Genomic DNA, 17,024 nt, shown 5'->3' with positions numbered 1-17,024 from the left:
CAACATGGTTCTGGAACGGTTGTGGAGGCAAATTATCCCAGACCCTTCCCAGGGAGCCAATGAGAGCAGTGTTGTGTTTGGGGTGGTGAGGAACAATGTTCTTCACAGAGTTCTGGATCTCAAAGGCTTCTCCTCAGTGTCTAGGTCTCTTGCAGAGACACTCTGCAGCAATACCAAATAATTATATAAAACCATTAAAAGAGAACTTTTCAGTATTTTTTATTTGATGTTCTTTCTAATCTTCCTCCACATTGAAACCTCTTCAATTTGCTGTGCAAGTCTTTAACACTAAAAACCCCAAAGGGTGACTCATGGCTGCTCAGTACTGTAATGGGCCCAATGGTGCCAGAGGGACTGAGCCCATGATCCTCAGGTACTGACAGGACACTGAAAAAAACCACTCTTAAGAAGTTAAAGCCAAAACAAAACTCCAAATTATCTTGAAGTATTGATTGGCCCCATTTGGTCTGGTTATTGACAAAGCCTTCCCAGAGACTTGTTAGAGAAGGTCACTGGAGGCCATGATTGCAGGGAGGAAAAGATGCTGTAAAGTTGGCTCTGAAGCCACAGATATTTATTTAATTATTTGTTAAAGTATTTATATATTTATTTATTTTATGGATCAGTCAGGCCAAACTCTGAACCCCAGGCAATGGGAAATCAGATTCCATCCCTCACTTGTGAGTCAGGACATTTCCTGGGGGAAGTGGGATGTGAAGATGAGCAATAAAAACTGTAGGAAAAATGAACAACACCTCCCTACTACCCCAAGAAGGGTCAAGGAGCAAACCAAATGCAGAGCCTCAACAGGAACTTCTGCCTGGTGGTGGTGATACAGGGACCATTTCTAAAGTCACCTTTCCAGACACAGACTGTGCAGACAAAGGCCATTCCCATTCCTCTCCAATTGTCCCCTTCTCCTGCTCTTTGTTTATTCAGATGCCTCTCCCTGAAGCCCAAAAAGGCCAAGCAAAACTGTTTAGAGACAAAGTTTTGAGCCTTTAAACAGCAAAGGTATTTATTTTCGGATCCGGGGAACTCCCAGCTCGCGCTGGACAAAGAGTTCCACCCCTGGAGGGAAAGGGTTAGGGTATTTATACAGTTACAGGGGAGGTTACATACATATTCATAAGTATGCAACATATAATTATAACATTCATGACAGGTGGAGTCTAGGTGGAGTCCAGGCAGAGCCTGGGCGGAGTCCTCTCCTGAGAGATGTCGGGGGGGTCTTTGGATGAAGTAAGAAATCTTTCTCAAAACTTGAACTCTTTATCTCTCTTGTTTTTGATGACTCCATCCTCTTGTTACAGAGCGAAATTGGACCCTTGCGATAATTTTTCACTTATCTGCTGGTTGTGGCATTTTTATCTTGTCTTTGTGCAGGTGTTCGCATTCCTTTGGTGCCTAGTTGGCCTTGGCAGTGTCTTGTTTTTAAAAGCAAGATCTGTACTTACAAGACAGAAGATGTTCACACTGCTTTAGTGGAAAGTTACAGGAATTAATCCTGCCAGGAGTTAACCCTGTCAGGGTCTTTCTCTGTTTCATGCCCTGGGTGCTGCTTTGAGCAGCAGGTTGTTCAAAGCTCGCCTGTCTTTCAGCAGCCTGATTGTCTCTTTAGCCACCTCTGTCATGATGATCACAGCTCTCTTTTCCCATCTGTCTCTCTAAACCATTTCTCCTCAGATTCTTCTTCACTTGCTCTGATTTTTCTTGGGTGGCACAAAGGAAAACTGCTGTGCCCATGTGCAGTCAGTTCTCAAAGGAGAGCAGGTGGGAGGTGGTGCAGTGGAGCTGTAACCTCCAGCTGCAGAGAGAGGAGAAGTCTGATGTAAGGACCAGGGATGGAAGTCCCAGGTGGGACAGGAAAGGAATGGTGGGGCTGGGAAGGTGAGAATAAAGTTGTCCGCACAGTGTCAGATCTCAGGGAACTTCTGTCACCTCTTCTCAAAACTGAAAGCCATGAGATGATCTGTAAAAATATATTTTTAAACAATGTTAGATGTTCCTCCTTAACTACAGTGTAAAAACCTCTCCAATTAGCTGTAAAAGTCTTGAAGATGTGAAGAATATCCCATGGTGAGCCATGGCCCATTAGTTCTCTCTGTATTTCAATGAGCCCCAGGGTGTGTTTGGTGCTGAGTCCATGATCCTCAGGTGCTGAGAGATGAATGAACAAAGTGCTCCAGAAGTCAGAATGGAACCTGAAAGTACCTTGAAGCATTGATTGGCCCCACTGAGGGCCATTGCTTTCAGAGCCTCCCCATGGCCTTGTTACAGCAGATCACTGGAGGCCATGATTGCCGGGAGGCAAAGGCTCTGTAAAGGTGGCTCTGAAGCTAAGCCATTTTTTTATTTATTAATGAAGCAGTGAGGCCAAACTCTGAACCGCAGGCAATGAGAAGGCAGAGCCCATCCCTAACTTGTGGGTCAGGACTCTTCCTGGGGAGAGTGGGGTGTGAAGATCAATAATGTCAGAAAATGTACACCACCTCCCGTCTACCCCAAGATGGGATGAGGAGCAAACCAAGTTCAAAGCCTCAAGAAAGAGTTTTTCCTGGTGGTGGTGATACAGTGACCATTTCTAAAGTCACTTTTCCAGACCCAGACTTTCCAGACAAAGGGACAGGATAGAGAGGCCCATGCAAACTCCATGAGGTTTTAGAAGGACAAGCACAAGGTCCTGCACTTTGGTTGGGGACACCCCCAGCACAAACACAGGTTGGGCAGAGCATGGATTGAGAGCAGCACTGAGGAGGAGGAGAACTTGGGTGTGTTTGTTGATGAGAAGCTCAGCACCAGCTGGTAAGGTGTGCTGGCAGCCCAGGAAGCCAAGCATGTCCTAAGCTACACAAAAAGCAGCATGGCCAGCAGGTCAGAGGAGGAGATTCTGCTCCTCTCCTCCACTCTGGTGAGACCCCACTGCAGTGCTGGGTCCAGTTCTGGAACCCCAAGCACAAAAAGGACCTGGAGCTGTTAGAACAAGTCCAGAGGAGGCCACAAAGATGGTCAGAAGGCTGATCATCAGGAGGTCTCTAGGCCAACCTCCTGGTCTCATCAGGGTTGGTTTGGGGTAAGGGAAGGTTACTCAGGATTTATTAATTTGGGGCTTGAAAAGCTGCAGGGATGAAGATGTCAAAAGCTCTTTGGGAGACCTGCTTGAATGTCTTGATGAGGAGACAGCTTTTAAGTTTTTCCTCCATTGCTTCAGCTGATGCCCATTGGTCCTCACCCTCCCATCATGAAGAACCAAGAAGGACGTGTCTCCATTTCTTTCTGATACCATATGCGTTATCATATAATCATAGAATACTCAGAGTTGGAATGGACCCATCAGGATGATCAAGTCTGCCTCTGTCCTGTGAAGGGTACTCCCGGGATCACACCATGAGCCTGAGAGCATCGTTAAAAATCTTCTTTGACTCAGTCAGGATTGGTGCTGTGACCACTTCTCTGGGGGAGTGGTCATTGCTTGGAAGCAATGAAGTTGTTCCATTGCTCAGCTGCCCTTTGGGGAAAAACCTTTCCCTGATATCTAACCTAAACCTCCCTTAATTCAGCTTCCTATCATTTCCCCAGGTCCTGTCATTGGTCACAGGAGTGAAGAAATCAGAACCAGCACCATCTCTTCCCCTCGTGAGCATCCATAAACTGCAACGGGGTCTCCCCTCAGCCTCCTTTTCTCCCAAATGAACAATCCAAGTGACCTCAGGTGCTCCTCATAAGTCATCCCTTCCAGACCCTTCACCATCCTTGTTGCTCTCCTTTGGACACTCTCCAACACCTTGATGTCTTTTCTATACTGGGGTGCCCAAAACTTCACACAGTACTCACAGTGAGGCCGTACCAGTGCAGAGTAGAGCAGGACAGTCACCTCCCTGGGCTGGCTGGTGACACTGTGCTTGATGCACCCCAGGACACGGTTGTCCCTCCTGGCTGCCAGAACACACTGCTGGCACATGTCCAGTTTGCCATCAACCAGGACCCCCAGGTCCCTCTCTTCATCTCTGCTCTCCAGCCACTCGTTCCCCAGTCTGTATTTGCCACCAGGGTTGCCCCATCCCAGGTGCAGAATTCAGCGCTTGCCCTTGTGGTTGGTGATTCAGCACTTGCTGAACTTGTGGTTCAGCACTTGTCCTTCCTGTGCCTGCTGATTGCCCATCTCTCTAATTTGCCAAGGTCTCTCATCCACAAACTTGCTTCAGATTCCTTCCAGTCCTGCACCCAAGTCATTGATGAAGATGTTGAAGAGGATTGGGCCAAGGATGGAGCCCTGAAGTGTTGGGGAAACAGTTCAGAAATATGCAGATTGTGAGCAATCCTGACTTACTTCAGCTTAGGCTACATTGGGTTAATGGTTACTGAGGCCTAGTTAGAGGTTTTCTAAAAATGAGCTAATGGGAAAGAGATAACTTAATTGGCAACAGAAGAGGAAAATAATTATGTGAGAAGAGTGGTTCCGTGAGAATGGAATGTGTAATTGGAATACAAAGCCACCTGCATGATATGATTGTGTAAACAAGGCTTCTCTATATAAGTGAGTGCAAATTGTTAATAAACGATTTCATACGATCATATCGATGTGTACATGGAATCCTTAAGCCTCCGCAGACTTTTTTCCCACACTGAAGGACCCCACTAGTGACTGGTCACCAGCCTGATGTGACCCCCATTCACTGTCGCTCTTTGTGCTCCACCTGTGAGCCAGTTGCTCACCCATCACATAGCACGGTTGTCCAGCTGTATGATGGACATTTTATCCAGGAGGATGCTATGAGAGACAGTACCAAAAGCCTTCCTGATGTCCAGAAATATTACATCCACGTGCTTCCCCTGATCAGCTAGGTGGGTTACCCTGTCATAAAGATTTGACCCAGTCAGATCCCCAAGTCCTTTACTGTTGGGCTGCTCTCAATCCATTCATCTCCCAGTATTTACTGACAGTGGGGATTTCCTCCTCCCAGGTGCAGGACCTTGCAATTGGCCTTGATGAAGTACATGAGGTTTGCAGAGACCTACTACTGAAATCTGTCCAGGTCCCTCTGGTTGTCATCCCTACCCTCAAGTGAATCAACTGTGCCCCTGAGCTTGGTGTCATCTGCAAACTTGCTGAGGAATCACTTGATCCCACAGTCTCTGTCACTGATGAAGATGTCAATTAGTACTGAGGACATCCACTACTATTTAGAAGGTATCTTTACAATCATAAGGGACATCCTTTATTGATGGCATCCCCCTGGACACTGAGCCACTGATCATAACTGTCTGCATGAAATCATCAGACCATTTCCTTTCTCATCCAACTGTCCATCCATCAAACACATCTCTCTCTAATTCAGCAAAGAGAATGTTGTAGGGTATCATACCAAGTCTTGGTAGATTATGTCTGCAGCTCTTCCCTTCTCCACTGCTGCAATTACTCCATGGCAGAAGGCCAGGAGGTTGGTGAGGCTCAGTTTTCCCTTTGTGAAGCTATTTTGGCTGCCTCAGATCACCTCCCTCTCCCCAATAAATTTTGATATGGCTTCCAGGAGGATCTGTTCCATGATCTAACATCTCTTTGACACAGACATGGACTTCTGACCTAGCCATCCTGAACTTTGTTGTGTGACAAAGATATCAGGAAGAGGTGATTTTAATATAGAAGTTGTGACTTAATAGGATCTGATGTCAAGGATTGCTCTGTTACTATGTGGAAAGGATATGTAGGGGTTTTAATTGGAGTAGCTGACACAGGGATATGAGGCAATGATTTGTAGAGGGACAGTGGAAATGGAGCAAAGACAGGGTTGGACTGATCAGGGATCAGGGAAAAGAATGAGGAAAGGCCTCTCCTTGAGTCATGAGTGAACCCCCTTGCTTTCTAAACTCCTTCTCAGAAGACTCCAGGTGTTGCTGATTCCAACCCTTACATCAGAGGAATCTCAGTAAAAGAACATCAGGTAAAGAAGTCACTGCTGGATCCTTTATTTCTTTCATTGCACAGAGAGCAAAGATCTTATTAAAACAAAACCTTTCCAGCAGCCTCTTTGACACCACAAAGGAAGATAAAGAACTGAAAATGATACAAACAATGAGATTCCTTTTTGCACACCATTATCACATGTAAAAAAGAGCCAAAAGTCTCCATCATCAGAAGTCCCTGAAGGCAGGCTGAGTCTGTGATGAGACACATTATGAATGATATGAGATAGATTGTAAATGATATGCATAAGAAAATGGGATTTTATTACTTATGAAAACAATCGGGTCACCAGTTTCCACACAGTACCCTTGAGCTCCTGGTTCCTCATGCTGTAGATGAGGGGGTTCACTGCTGGAGGAACCACCGAGTACAGAAATGACACCACCAGGTCCAGGGATGGAGAGGAGATGGAGGGGGGCTTCAGGTAGGAAAACATAACCGTGGTGATAAACATGGAGAGCACGGCCAGGTGAGGGAGGCACATGGAAAAAGCTTTGTGCCGTCCTTGCTCAGAGGGGATCCTCAGCAAAGCTCTGAAGATCTCCACATAGGACATCACTATAAAAATAAAACAGCCAAATCCTAAACAGCAACCAAAAATAACAACCCAGATTTCCCTGAGGTAGGTGTGTGAGCAGGAGAGTTGAGGATCTGGAGAATTTCACAGAAGAACTGGTCCAAGGCATTGCCCTGGCAGAGGGGCAGGGAAAATGTATTGGCTGTGTGCAGCAGAGCAGTGAGAAACCCAGGGCCCCAGGCAGTTGCTGCCATGTGGACACAAGCTCTGCTGCCCAGGAGGGTCCTGTAGTGCAGGGTTTTGCAGATGGCCATGTAGCGGTCGTAGGACACGACGGTGAGAAGATAAAACTCCCCTATAATAAAAAAGAGGAAAAAAAAGATCTGAGCAGCAAATCCCTTGTAGGAGATGTCCCTGTTGTCCCAGAGGGAATTGGCCATGGCTTTGGGCAGAGTGGTGGAGATGGATCCCAGGTCAAGGAGGGAGAGGTTGAGGAGGAAGAAGTACATGGGGGTGTGGAGGTGGTGATCACAGGCGATGGTGGTGATGATGAGGCCGTTGCCCAGGAGGGCAGCCAGGCAGATGTCCAGGAAGAGCCAGAAGTGCAAGAGCTGTAGTTCCCGCCTGTCTGCAAATGCAAGGAGCTGATAGAGCTGCTGTTGGGCATCTGATGCCTCTGGGCATAGTGCACTGTCAGAGAAAGAAAAATCTTAAATAAGTAATGTCAGAATTTTCTTGGCAGATCTATTTAGTTGCTCACAGAAATCCCCAAAGCATCTTGCTCCATAGAGGAAGGAGATTTTGGCAAGTCCCATTCATGAGCTGTGGTTGGTTGCTGGCTGATGGGGTCATATGGAGAAAGGGCTGCACTCTTGGCTATGCAGGTGTCAGTCCTGCCCAAAAGAAATTGGTAAAAAGGAACACGGGGGGAATTCAGTTTAAATCCACTCTAGACATCCACGAATATCTTAGAATTTTTACCCCCAATGTACCAGCCTGCAGATCATACCTGAAGGGAAAGATTTCATTTTTTCTCTTCTACTTACCCAAAAAATAATGATGAGTATTTTAAAGGCAGATATGCCTGAGATATCTGCTGGCCTTTAAGGGAAATCTGGAGGAAAAGGGTCAGTTTGGTAAATCAGTAGAGACATGTGGTCTCTCCAACTATTCTGCTCTCATCTCTTTCCTTCTGGAGTGCAGACTGCAGCTCAATAGGAACACCCAAGAAAGAGATACTGTTAGTGGTAAAGTTTGTCACATGAAAGCAGTGCTAAACAAAGGGGTCGCCTGCATCTGCATTCCCAGTAAAAGGAACCAGGGTGGAAAAAGGCTGTTTCAGGGAGGTTTGGGTTTTTATTTCAGCTCTCCCCATCTCTCCTGTGGAATGTTCTTGGATGTCTCGAGCCCTCAGCATTTCTGCTGCACTCGGGGAGAACAGAGCAAGGCAAGAGGATTGCCTGTGGCTGCATGCAGAGAAGGGGGAGCTGGTCTGATGAAGGGAGGGTCAACTCCTCCCCAGCCTCACAGAGGGCATTTCCCAGAGCTCCAAAGGGCAGAGGGAAGATGGACACCTCCTTGCCATGGACACATCTGCTGCCTGGAGCTGCCCCAGCCAGGACCTAGTTCTTTGGCCCCATCTCCCTTCCTGCCCCTGCTCACAGAGCCCAGCCCCTGGGTGCCCAGCTCTGCCCTGCAGCCATCCGGGGGGGGCAGGGGCTAAAGAACAGGGCACATAACACCTAAAAACAATGGAAAGGTGAGCCTGAGCTGAACTGCTGGGGGGGGGGGGTGTTGGAGGCATGTTCTGAGGTTCCCATTCCCCCTCCAGGTGATGCTAGAGGAGTCTCAGGCCCTGCTCTCCCCTGCATATCTGAGTTTCTATCCCCCTAAGCTGAGCCAGAGACAAGTGGAAGAAGAGCCAGAGGAGAGCCCAGACTGGAGCACAAAAGCCCTGTCCTGAAGGGACTCCTGAAAAGTCCCCTCAGAAATATTCTGGGCATCATCTGGAGATGTGAGCTGCCCTGAGTCATTCATCCCGCTCTCACCAGCACCAGGACCCTGCCCCGTGCTCCCTGTCTCCTGCCAGCCACAGCTTCTGCCAGCACCAGGAAACTCCCCGGGCAGGCTGAGAGCTGCCCCTGGCAAGCAGGCAGCAGTGTCCCTGCCCCAGCACACAGCCCCTGGGCTGCAGGACCTTGCTCTGAAGGACAGCCCTGGGCACCCCTGCCTGCACACACACCCTCACTCCTCTTCACAATTCCCCTTACACCTTGAGCCCCTTCCCCCCTATACAGCTCCCATCAGCTCTGGCTCTGCAGCTTTAGGAGATGCCTCCAGGAACTGCACCAGCTTCACTGCCCTGCACCAGACACTCACCATGTCAGAAGCTGGGAAGGTTCTCCTCCACTGAGCTGGCACTCATCCCCTCCATCTTCACCCCCTTGACGCTCTCTCTGCCTTCCTTGTCTCCCCCAGATACCTTGGTAGTGCCCTCAGCCCTGCTGCACTCTGCAGAGGACCTGTTCCAGCCTAGAGCTGTCTCTCTGCAGCACTGCCCACTTGCCAGCAGCTCCCTCCACCCCAGGAGCCCAGCTCACAACTGTCAGGAGGCCTCTGGGGTGTTGATGCTGAGCCCAGGACATTTGCTCAACAGGCAAGGAGAGGAAGCTGCAGAAGCTTCTTTCTCAACAAGAAAGTCCAAGGCAGAGTCCAAGTCAAAAATTTCTTGCCGTGTGCCTGGGTGCCCCTGAGGGACCGCCCTGAGAAAGCGTCCCCTGCAGGGTGTGGGGGGAGCAGGAACCAGGAGGCAGTGATGGCAGGTGGGGAAAAGGAAGGTGCAGGTGGCTCTGGTGCTGAGGAAGCCTGGCTGTGTGTCAGGACTGCAAAGTACCCAGCCCTGGGCCCATTCCCCAAAGGTGCCAGCCCTGACCCCCAGCCCCTGGCAAGGAAAATCCTTTCCCTCCCTCAGCCCTCAGGGCTCTCCTGGCAGCACTGGGATGTGGAGATGGGCAATGCCAAGGGCAGGACTATGGCACGGCACCTCCCAGCCTCCTGCACATGGACAAGGAGGCCCTGAGCCCCAGTGCTGCTGGAAGCTCCACTTGTCTCCCCATGGCCATCAGGTGTAGAGAGACAAGAGCCATCAGCAAAGTCATGGAGAGCTTGGCTCTGCCAAGTGTGGCTCCAGCTTTTCCACACCTTTTCCCTCTCATCTCCACCACAGTCTGTCCTGGGCTGTCCCATCCCCTGTGCCTCTTGCCCTGCAGGCTCTGCTCCTTCACCCGCCTGCCCCACCTTGCTGTCCCCTTTGTTGCCTGACATCTCTGTGTCCTCCCTGCCTCTGCCTTGGCACACAGAGCCTTGGGCTGATCCAGGCTCCTTCTGGGGGATGTGGTGTTCCCCAGCATGGCCCTTGCAGTGACATTTCTTTCTTCTGCTTTCCACTCCAGGCATCCCCAGCTGCACTTTGGGCCATTTTTCCTGCCCAAGCAGTTTCCCACTGTGAAGAAAAGCTCTACCATGCCCAAACCCACCCTTCAGGCACTCCCAGGATCCTCCTTTACTGCCCACAGTCTTCACAGCACTGAGCCTTGGCCCATTATCCTCTCCAGACTGGCCATTGGCTTGGGGCCTCAAAATCCCATTCTGGCAAAGCTCTGGGCACTTTCCATTGTAAATGAAGTTGCCAAAGGTCTTATAATCAGCGAATCACATAATTATTTGTGTTTGAAGGGACTTCTAAAGGTCATCCATTCCAACCCCCCTGCAGTAACTGGAGACACCCTCAACTAGATCAGGTTTCCCAGAGCCTCCTCAAGCCTCACCATGAATGTCTCCAGGGATGAGGCCTCAAACACCTCCCTGGAAAACATGTTCCATTTTTTCCAGTACCCTCATGGTTAAGAACTTTTTCCTAACATCCAATCCAAAGAAACTCCTAACTTAAACTCATTTCTCCTCATCCTATCAGTCCAGGCCCTTGGAAGCAGTCCCTCTTCAGGATTCCACTAGGCTCTCCACAGGTACTGGAAGGTCCATTGTGCCACAGTCAGTACCACACAGGAGGATGAAAGAGGAGAAGCAGAAAACTTCTGTTGAAACTGAGTGGATTCCATATCTCTGCAATGGTAGATGTAGGTCCTAATAATGAGTAGGAAAGGAGAATATTCAGTACTCTGAATGTGCAAACACAGAGAAGGTTCTCAGGAGCAGCCAACATTGATTTACTAAGGAGAAATCTTGCTTGACTAACCTGATATCCTTCTGCAAAGGGATGACCAAATGGGTAGTCTAGAGGGCCGATGGTGTCCTGCTGTGCATCAGCAAAAGGCAGATCTAGGTTGGTTTTCCTCCCCTCTACTCTGCCCTGGTGAGACCACACCTGGAATACTGGATGCTATTTTGGGGTCCCCAGTTCTACTAGGACAGGGATCTACTGGAGAGAGTCTAAGGGAGTGATAGGAGATGATTAAGGAACTTGACCATCTCTCCTATGAATAAAGAGTGAGAGAATTTGGTCTGCTTAGCCTTGAGAAAAGAAGACTGAGGGGATTTTATGAGTGTTTATATATGTCTGAGGGGTGGGTGTCAAAAGGAAGGGGCCAATCTCTTTTCAGTTGAACAATGGATTTAAGCCAGAACATAGGAAGTTCCACCTCAACATGAGGAGAAACGTCTTGACTGTGAGTTGTGGGAGCACTGGAACAGGCTGCCCAGAGAGGCTGTGGAGTCTCCTTTTTTGGAGACTTTCAACACATACCTGGGTGTGTTCCTGGGTGACCTGCCCTGGGTGATCCTGCTTTGGCAGAGGGGTTGGACTGGATGATCTCTAGAGGTCCCTTCCAACCCCTAACATTCCAGGATTCTATGATTCTATGACCTCAGTCCCTGGGACAGTGATGGGGGCCAGCCTGCTCCAGGCAGGTGAAGGACAAAGAGGGGATTGCTGAAGCAGAGTGGGCAGGGGACAGAAAGGCATGGGGTGCACCTGGCCTTTAGCAAGCCCTTTGACATGCTCTACCATTGTCCTTTTGTAGCGAGACTGGTGATGTCTGGATTGAAGAGGTGGGTGATGTGGTGGGTGGGAAGTTCATGAGATGATGAGGGTCACAGTGCCATCAGTTATCCAAAGTCCTCCTGGAAGGATGTGACAGTGCCTCAGTGTCCAACACTTGTACCAACACTTTTTCCTGTCTTTATCCATGGGCACGATCACTTCCCTACTCCTGCTGTCCATGCTATTCCTGATACAAGCCAGGATGTTGGTGGCCTTCTTGACCACCTGGGCACACAGCTGGCTGATACTCAGCTGTCTGTCCGCCAGCTCTGACTGAGGCTGATGCTGTGGATGGGATTAAGAAGAGAGTTCCATGGGGACAGGGACCGGGTTGGCTTCAGCTGTGTGGAGGTGTCCCTACCCATGCATGCAGTGAGTTGGAACCTTTCCAATCCAACCCCTTCCATGATTCCATGAGTCTGTGACACAGTCACAGCTAGTTCCAGGCCTGGGCATCTCCAGAGCCAGCACCAGGGCTTTGTGATGCAGGGTCTGGTGCCTGGACACCATTGTCATGGGGGTCTCCATGGTGACCCTGGAGGTATATAAGGGCTGTGGAGACCTGGATTTCCCATTACCAGGTGAGAACTTCCCTCAGGAGTCAGCAGCTGCCCTGGGTTTACCATGGAATGTCTGTGGTAGAAAATGCCCGAGATGTCCATGGAGAATGAGGTGGAAGCCTGCTCCCAGCCCTCCACAAGACACCAAGGTCAGTGAATGAAGGAAGGGCCAGAACAGAAGTTCCCCTGCAGGCTGTGGGGAGAGGGCATCTGTCCCCTGCAGCCCATGGAGGAGCATGGAGGGGCAGATGTGGATCTGCAGCCCATAGAGGAGCACTCTGTACCAGGGTGAAATTAGTTACTCACTGAAATACATAAAATTTTAGAAAGAAGTCACATTTGAGCAACGTGAGCATGGCTGGGGAAAGGGGCAGGAAGGTGAGATGGCTTTAGTCTCTCTGTGTCTAGATTTCATTCTTTTCCTTTCCAGCAATGCTGTTCCATGCCAGCTGTGCAGTTGAGTTTCCAGCCCCTCAGTTTCTCTCCCTTTTCCTCCCTCTCTCCTTTCCCCAGAGGGGAAGGTGTCTCTGCTCCAGCACTGCTCTCCTCTCGGGGACTGCTTTCAGCTGCCCCTCTCCTCTTCCCTGCAGCTCTCAGAGCAGTTCCTTTCCCCTGCTTGAAGATGTTGATGGCAGAGGCACTGTGGCTGCTGTGAGAGTTGTGTGCTTGAAATGCTCAAGTATCACAGCTGGCAAAAGCTCTGGGTGTCTGAGGAGCTGATTCTGAGGCTTTTCTCCCCAAACCCTCCTGGTTCTGTCCAGGCAGAGTTTCTGGTGGCCGCTCAGTCCTGCTGCCAGGGAGCCTGGGGAGCGTGGGGCACGGGTGTTTCTGCCTGGCTGTAGACTCCAGGAGCTGGCACAGCTCTTCAGAGGAGCATTACTGCTCCTTTTCTGTTAGGAGGGATGCTTCATGAGCTCTCCTGAAACCTCTGTGATACCACGGGTCATGAGACAGGATGCCTCAAGCAGCCTGCAGTCAGGCTTCTGTCAGTTGTCTCCTATTTTAAAAACCAATCCCCACCTAGAGCAGAGATATTTGGTTTATTAAGATCTGCCCAGAAAATGTGCCAGGAGACATTTCCCCAAAGCCTGAAACCCTTTAGAGAAAACTTTATGGTTTGCTATGCAGACCAAAGACAAAGAAGAACCTTCAGGGCAGTGAAGGCTGCCTTGGTCATTGTCCTCCTGATTTACACCTGAAAGCACTGATTCAACAGCTTCTTATCTCCAGGCTCCTGAGGTCTTTGTTTTGTGATCAGGTCAGGAAGTCTGTCCTCCCATTCCCTCCTCCCCACCCCCATTATACCAGCCCTTCAGGTTTTTAAGAGTGGAATAACCTTTGTGGATGTTAAATGTTTTTTTTCACAAACAAATCCCCCCTTTGAGACTCATGGGGGTATTTTATACAACCCATAACCATCACTTTTGTGCTTGTAGAGCCACAAATCAAAGAATGGTTTGTGTTTTAGGGGACCTAAAAGATCATCTAGCTCCAACCCCCTGCATGGGCAGGGACATCTCCCACTTGACCAGGAGGCTCTAAACCCAATCTAAGCCAAATCCAACCTGGCCTTGAATAGGCAGCTTTTAGGGATGGGGCAGCCAGAGATTCTCTGGGCAATCTGGGTCAGTGTCTCATCACCCTCACAGCAAAGAATTTCTTCCTCATATCTCAAGTCAATAACACCTCTTTGAGTTTGAAACCATTCCCCCCTTGTCTGGTTACTTCAAGTCCTTGTCAAAAGTCCTTCCTCATCCCTCCTTACTTGATGATTCTGTGATAATGGAGGGCTTTAAACTAGGCTTGAAGGGGGAAGGGGTTGAAACCAGGCTCTCCAGAACGGAGCCCAAGGGTGGACAGCCCAAGTTAAGAGACAAACCAGCAGCCCAGCTGAAGTGCATGAAGTGCAGGTTTTTTGTCCCACTTTTTCATGTCCTCCCCACATTTACACAGGATTACCCATAGGGTCCCTCTTACTGATTTCTGTTTCTCTCGATTCTGTCTCATAGGAGGGCGTCTCCTCTTAATGGCTGCAATGGGGCGTCCTCCGTCTGTCTGAGGAGAAAGGGGTGAATGCCATTCCAATGCATATACATATGCCATTCCAATGCCATTCCAATGCATATACATGACGTACTTTTACATCAAGTTTCTCTAAGCAAGCAGCAATGCCTTTCCACAGTTCAGCAGCCCAGATAGGTTTATCTCTACGTTGCCAGTTGTTTTGCTTCCACTGCTTTAACCAACCCCATAAGGCATTTGCTACCATCCATGCGTCAGTATAGAGATAAAGTCTCGGCCACTTTTCTTGTTCAGCAATGTCCAAAGCCAATTGGATGGCTTTCACCTCTGCAAATTGACTTGATTCACCCTCTCCTTCAGCTGTTTTTGCAACTAGTTGTGTAGGACTCCATACAGCAGCTTTCCACCTTCGATGGCCTCCTACCTGATGACAGGATCCATCAGCGAAAAGAGCATATTTTTTTCTCATTCTCTGGAAGTTGATCTTATGGTGGGGCTTCTTCAGCCCATTTTACCACTTTTTCTGGTGGCATTCCAAAGTGTTTGCCTTCTGGCCAGTCTGTTATTGCTTCTACAATTCCTGGAGGATCGAGTCTTCCTATCCTAGCTCTCTGTGAGAGTAAAGCAATCCATTTACTCCAGGTAGAATCGGTAGCATGATGAAGGGAAGATGCTCTACCTGTGTACATAAAACCCAGTACAGGTAATCGTGGCACCAGGAGGAGCTGTGCCTCAGTGCCAATCACTTATGAAGCAGCTCTAACTCCTTCGTATGCAGCCAGGATCTCTTTTTCAGTGGCTGTGTAGTTGGCTTCGGAGCCTTTGTAGTTTCTACCCCAAATCCTAGAGGTCGGCCTCGAGTCTCTCCTGGAGCTTTCTGCCAGAGGCTCCATGAAGGACCATCACCTCCATCTCCGGTGTAAAGAATATTTTTGATGTCTGGCCCTGTTCGAATTGGTCCAAGGGCCATTGCCTGCACAATCTCCTGTTTAATATTCTCAAAAGCAGCTTGTTGTTCTGAGCCCCATTTAAAGTCTTTCTTCTTCCGAGTAACCTCATAGAGAGGTTTCACAATCTGATTATAAAAAGGAATATGCATTCTCCAGAAACCAACAGCTCCTAAAAAGGACTGTGTTTCCTTTTGGTAGTTGGTGGGGCCATAGCTGTTATTTTGTTAATCACGTCCATTGGGATGTGGCGACGTCCATCTTGCCACTTAACTCCCAGAAACTGTATCTCTTGTGCAGGTCCCTTGACCTTGCTCCTTTTAATAGCAAAACCAGCCTCTAGGAGGATTTCAATTATCTTCTTACCTTTCTCGTAGACTTCCTTTGCTGTGTCACCCCACACAATGATGTCATCGATGTATTGTAGATGTTCTGGAGCTCCACCCTTTTCCAAGGTATCATGGATCAGTCCATGGCAGATGGTAGGACTGTGTTTCCACCCCTGGGGCAGTCGATTCCAAGTGTACTGGACACCTCTCCAGGTGAAGGCAAACTGTGCTCTGCATTCTGGTGCTATAGGAATAGCAAAAAATGCATTAGCAATGTCAATAGTAGCATACCACCTGGCTGCCTTTGACTCCAGCTCATACTGAAGTTCTAGTATGTCCGGCACAGCAGCGCTTAGTGGTGGTGTCACCTCATTCAGGGCACGAAAGTCCACTGTCAGCCTCCACTCTCCATTTGGCTTTTTCACTGGCCATACAGGACTGTTGAAGGGTGAATGAGTCTTGCTGATCACTCCTTGGCTCTCTAGTTGCCGGATCAGCTTGTGAATGGGGACCACAGCATCTCTGTTGACACGATATTGTCTACGATGCACTATTGAAGTAGCAGTTGGCAGACGCTGGTTTGTAGTCCTCAGCAACCCCACTACAAAGGACTTATCTGAAAGGCCAAACAAAGTATGCAGCCATTCTGCATTCTCAGTCTTAATAGCTGCAGTACCAAAGGACCAGCGGTACCCTTTTGGGTCCTCGAAATCACCTCCCTTGAGGTAGTCTATACCAAGGATGCACGGAGCATCTGGACCAGTCACTATTGGGTGTTTATGCCACTTTATTCCAGTGAGGCTCACATCAGCCTTCACAATAGTCAGTTCTTTAGATCCCCCCGTCACTCCAGAAATAGTGACGGAGTCTGTGCCTTTCTGATTCGATGGCATTAGGGTGCACTGTGCACCAGTGTCCACCAAGGCTTTATACTTTTGTGGCTCTAATGTGCCAGGCCATCGAATCCACACAATCCAATAGATTCGGTTGTCCCTCTCCTCCACCTGGCTGGAGGCAGGGCACCTCTAAGCTTGAGCACATACAGCATTGTCAGTATGTGCATTACTGGAGCTTGCATCCCCAGTACTCACACCTGATGTGCAGGGATCTTGAGTCACCAGCATTTTTGGGTTGGGTAACTCCACACTGGACACTTGAGCAGCCATCTTTTTAGAAGGACCTCCTTTTGCCTTCGGCTTACTTATCAACTCAATCAGTCGGTCCTGTAGGGCAGCAGTAGGTTTTTTGTCCCACTTTTTCATGTCCTCCCCACATTTACACAGGATTACCCATAGGGTCCCTCTTACTGATTTCTGTTTCTCTCGATTCTGTCTCATAGGAGGGCGTCTCCTCTTAATGGCTGCAATGGGGCGTCCTCCGTCTGTCTGAGGAGAAAGGGGTGAATGCCATTCCTCAGATGCTCTCTTGATAGCTGAGACCCAGGCCCGACAAGGGGCTATGACAGCATCTTCACACTCTCGTACAGTTTTAATCACATCACCCACAGTTGTATCTATCTCTGCAGGAACCCATAGCATTACTGATAGTGTATGATTAAAAGGTGGTGGTGCAGCATGCACAAACCTTTGCATCATAGGTTTAGGGCATGGTACGTGATAGGGATC

The 17,024-nt window shown here is 49.0% G+C and overlaps 2 pseudogenes; one reads left to right on the top strand and one right to left on the bottom strand.

Moving 5' to 3' along the window:
* Positions 1 to 6,233: 6,233 nt before the first annotated feature.
* LOC115600060 lies at positions 6,234 to 7,096 on the bottom strand (annotated as a pseudogene).
* Positions 7,097 to 12,055: 4,959 nt separating this feature from the next.
* Positions 12,056 to 17,024, top strand: part of LOC115600059 — a 35,740-nt pseudogene continuing 30,771 nt past the window's right edge.

This window comes from Calypte anna, chromosome W (genome assembly GCF_003957555.1).
Source record: "Calypte anna isolate BGI_N300 chromosome W, bCalAnn1_v1.p, whole genome shotgun sequence".
NCBI lineage: Eukaryota > Metazoa > Chordata > Aves > Apodiformes > Trochilidae > Calypte > Calypte anna.
This window is presented reverse-complemented; position numbering and strand designations above follow the sequence as displayed.